This window comes from Acomys minous (assembly GCF_964271855.1).
Source record: "Acomys minous genome assembly, chromosome: 12".
Lineage (NCBI taxonomy): Eukaryota > Metazoa > Chordata > Mammalia > Rodentia > Muridae > Acomys > Acomys minous.
In genome coordinates, this window is record NC_140493.1 from 53,653,979 (window position 1) to 53,658,889 (window position 4,911).

At 40.0% G+C, this 4,911-nt stretch overlaps 1 pseudogene across 1 annotated transcript; it reads right to left on the minus strand.

Moving 5' to 3' along the window:
* Positions 1 to 2,515: 2,515 nt before the first annotated feature.
* Positions 2,516 to 3,118, minus strand: LOC311578349 (ATP synthase subunit d, mitochondrial-like; annotated as a pseudogene). Its single transcript has one exon. The product of its transcript is annotated as an ATP synthase subunit d, mitochondrial-like (transcript).
* Positions 3,119 to 4,911: the final 1,793 nt, after the last annotated feature.

Consider the following 4,911-nt stretch of genomic DNA (forward strand, 5'->3'; position numbering starts at 1 on the left):
ACTACAAGGAGGGCAGAAAGAATCTAAGCATTCTTTTTTGTTAATATTTATTAACCATGTAATTTTCCAGAATAAAAATGGAGTCCTTTGTATTAACACCAGCAAAAATATAAAGGCCAGGAGGTTGTAAAGAATGATTTTTTGCTAATGATTGTCTAACAGCAACTACCAGAAAAGACTCTCCTAGAGGAACACCTTTGTTGTTCAAAAGCTATCACAACCTTAACACACACACACACACACACACACACACGCGCACGCACGCACGCACGCACGCACGCACGCACGCACGCACACACGCACGCACGCACACGCACTCAGGCATGCATGCACACATGCAGGCACACATGCACGCACTCATACATCTGCAAAGATGTCTACCCAGCAGCTGCCTGTTCAGCCTTACACTGGTGCCACCTTTGCTATGAATCTTTGTAGCCAAGTACCATTTTTAAAAATTATTTTATATAACCTTCCTCATGTTCATATTTAAAACCCTCCCTTGTCTCCTGGAATATGCTCACAATTTATTTTTGGCACATATGTTTTCATTGAAGTGCATTTTATTTCCAAATACACACCATTATTCTTTTGAGAATCCGTCAATGTATTGAGACAGTATGATGTATCATATCTCTGAAAAGGGCACCTAGGAGTATCCTACTTTAGGGTTTTGTTTACCACATTTCTGAGCAGAATATTATATGTAACCAAGTCATATCTAATTTTCATTCTGACTGATTATCAATCCTCATATTGCTGGCAAGGAGCACAATATCAATGGGGCCTCAATTCTATCAATCAAATTTAGTGTCATTCACATAAAATTCTGTTTCACTTGCTATCAGTTAGTGGCACCAATGACCAATAAAGAGAGAAAAGATGACACAAATACAGAAAGCAGAGAAAATACCCAGAGACCTAAATCATTCAATGCTTTTATAAAATTGTTTTTACATTTATCATAACTGCCTCCAAAATTTTCTCTTACTCTTCAATCATTTTATTAAAAATATCTGGCATATACATTTTCAAATGATAACAAAGATGTTTAAATGAAGAAATGATGTTTACTAACCCTTCCTTACTCTGGCTAATAATTTGGAGTCTATAAGTCAGAGTTATTTACATCTTTTAATAAGGATAAAAGTGTGTGAGTCACAATGCATGTGTTTTCATTTTAAAAGCCAAACTTAAAAAGAAGAGTAAACATGCCCAAAGCAATTAAAGTTAGTAAGATAAATCCAATGCAAGACACCTCTTGGTGTTGATCAGTGGGTTGCCAAGTGATACACTGCATTGCAAGCAGTTGTATTTTTATAGTTGTATTTGTATAGTTCTTTATTGCCCAAAGAAAAGTACTGTGGAGTATGTACCTTTTATTTCTAGACCCAAGTAAATGCTTTTATATTTGTAGATGTTTGATTAAACTCTGTGGAATGAAAAAAAAATCTCAGGCTCCTGGTAGCTCTATTGCTTGGTTTATGTCAAAATTATAGTCATTATCACTCTAATAGGTGTAGATAGTTTAGAATACAATGTACAATAGATATTTCAAGTAAGAGGATTTTCAACAGGGGAACAGTTACAATAGGAAGTATAAGTGCAACCAGAGATGGTCTGACCTAAGTTGAGGGATATTGTCTCCCAGAAGAAACTGTAGTCATTATCCTGAAAGGCTGCAAAAAAAAAAAAAAAATGGAGTCAAGTTGGAGTTACCTTGTAGCTCAGAGCTCAAGTACTTGCTGGCCTCACAGTGATGATCAAAGTTAAAAAGGGGACCTTCAAGATCAGCAGCTGTTGCTGTCTCCGAGGGTCGATAGTAAGGTCAGGTCAATTCTGGTAGTTCCAAAAGATTTCAGCGATGAGCTCAACTGCTGCCTCTGAAGTAGCAGCAGCTCAAGTGGGGAAGGATATGTTGACTGATTTTCAAAAGCAAATGTAGGGCTAGGGCTGTAGCTCAGTGGTGGGGCGCATGCACACAGCCCTGGATTCAAACTCAACAGCACTAAGAAGAAAACTGAAAGGAAAAGAAAAAAAAATCACATGTTGGTACAACCTGACCAGAAATACAGCATATGTGGCACATGCAGAATTCAGTCTGAATCCTTGTGGGGCACCTCATAGTTAAGTCATCGCCTGGAGAGCTACATCTAACGTACAAGGACAGGCTATTGTTGCTGCTGATCTGCACAGGTGCGACGAGCAACTCAGCACTGGTAAACATTACACTCCACAGATTTCTGTGACTCTGTTCTTTGGTTTGTCCGGTTTCTATTGACATATAATATACCCCTTAACACTTGGTGGCTCAAAACAATGACTGCTGTATTACTCTCATAAAGTCTGAGGATTTTTTCAGTCACTTTGTGACCCGGCCTGTGGAACATGTCAAACCAGGGTACACCTGAAAGAGGGGGTGAGAATGGAGAGACAGGGCAGAGACACGTGAAGACGAGAGCCAAGACGGAATGTCCGATCAAGGCTTCTGTTTAATGCAAGGGAGTACAGTTAATTTTATTTTTTTCACTATGTAAATATTTTATTTCAATGCGGCCGGGGCTCCCTCCTGGCCTGCCTCACAGGTTCTCGATGGGCTGGTGGGGCCAGTATGGGTACTTCTTCTTGTCTAGCTTGGTTTCTGGGAGCACTTCATTCAAGTCATCAATGGCCATCTAGTCAAAGGGAATTATGTTCTTCATTTTCTCCAGCTGCTTCTCATATTCCTGGATCCTGGCCTGGGATCCAGACACGAACTCAGCACAGTCCTTCACATCCTCCTTTTCCTCATGGTTCACCAGGGCCGTGTACTTATCCTCAGGCACCGGGATCTTCAGGGTACACTTCTTTCCACAATCATCCACCAAGCCCGCCTTGGCCACATTGGCCTTGTAGTAAGCCCAGTCGGTCGCTGGTGGTGGTCAGACAGATTACCCAACCTGGTGTGGAGGGTCTCGCTCCAGGACTTTAGGGAGTTTGCAATTGCCTTTTGGTTTCAGGGTATGATCTCCCCAAAAGCTACCCAGTCAATGGTTTTTAGAGCGAGTTTACGCCCAGCCATCTTGGGATCCTTCACCGACCCCGGCAGAGCGGTGTCTTGGGCAGCAAGGAAAGGAAGTGTGTTCGGGAGTACAGTTTATGTATACATGAGTCAGTAAGTCTCTTGTTACAAGTCCCTGAGGCAGGCTGAAAAGAAATCATTGCCCGGAAAAACTCTCCACCCAAAATCCTTTGTGTCTCAGTAATCCAAATAGCGAGGTGCAGCAAAGTTTCTCCAGCATCTTAAACAACACAAAGGATTCTCCTAGCAGGGGTCGGCACCTCAAAGGTCAGCAGAAGGCATGGCTTCCGCTCAGCACAGAAACATGGCCCCCGACAAGTTCGTAGGAGAGATAACTTGTTTCACCTTCAGTGTCTGGGACCTCACCAGGAAGGACACAAAGGCGAGGGGGAACTAAGCGGTTGGACTCTTAACAGCATCTGGAGGTACGTATCTGGCTCCTCAGTTGGTTTGATCAAAGGCTGTGGTCCAGACCGTAGTGTCTGAAAATGGCTTCCCCACATGGCCTGGGTTCTGTGTAGAACACTGATCCTAGCTTATGTCTTGAATCACCGAATTCTTCCATACTGCTACAGTTCTCCAACCTCAACTGTATCTGTGGATCTGGCAGATGCGCAACCCCTTATGGGTCAGTTTTGAAGTCAAGTGCTCTTCTTCTATATCCTACTATAATTGAAATAGCCATAGACGTTCCTCAATGCAAGGTACAGAGACTCTACTTCCTGGTTCTACATGTCAGGATCATACTAAAGAGCTTACGGGTGGCAGGGATTGTCATCATGGATAAAAGATTATTGCAATACTTATCTCAAAAGCGTTTGAATAAACAGAGATGGAGTCTTTCTAAGAGACAGAAGGGACATCTGGCATGGTGGAAAGTGTCCTACATCTGTCACACACTGTCCAAGTTCTAGATGTGCCCACCGAGTTTAAAGGTTAGTCCTTAGAACACGAGATTATTTTGATTCATGCTGTTGTACTATAACTTCTTAAACATCCTACGAGTGCACAATTCTTAGTCTCAAAATTGTAAGATCCTTTGATCTTCACTCACGATTGCATGAAAATGAGTACCCACTGTGACTAATACTCTCTCTCTCTCTCTCTCTCTCTCTCTCTCTCTCTCTCTCTCTCTCTGTAATTTACATGTAAGATTTTGAAGGGTTATTTACACTTGTCTTAGATGCCTCAGACCTTTGTTTACATTTGTTTCACATGTGTCAAGATTTTATATTTGTCATTAGGAAAACAATCGAGTATCTGAAAGATTTAAAAATAATCTTCTCTTTGAATGAGTTGTGTATGGAAATATAAGTTTATATTATTTGACAAGAGTTAGTGTTCCCAAGAATATTAAAGCTTTATTAGAAAAGCAAATAATTAGACTTAAAAATATAAAAAAAATGATAAAAGTTCTTATTGAAAATGGCAAGTCTAACTTGGGCATTAAATAACCAATAGCTATGTCCTATAGACACTTATCTTTGAAATTGCTTCTTTCATTTTCATTACAAATTGGTAATAATGAATAGGTATTTTAAAGGGAAAGAAAAGGAGAAATCACATATTTCCTCCATGTGGTGCATTATCTAATGCTTTACACTTGAGAAGTGATTTCCATGGCATTGCCATGTTATCAAAATATTAAGTTAATATAAAGCAATACAAAATGTCAGTAGGAAATCAAATATAATTTAGGAACTATTGCTAAAGCCCATTAATTATAAGGAAAGCACTACAAATTTCAAATTGATACTAAGTAATGATAGATAAGGGATTGCATGATGCTAGGGAAAATTACATATTCTTTTTAAAAAAACCTAAATTATCTCAATTATAGTCATTGTCAT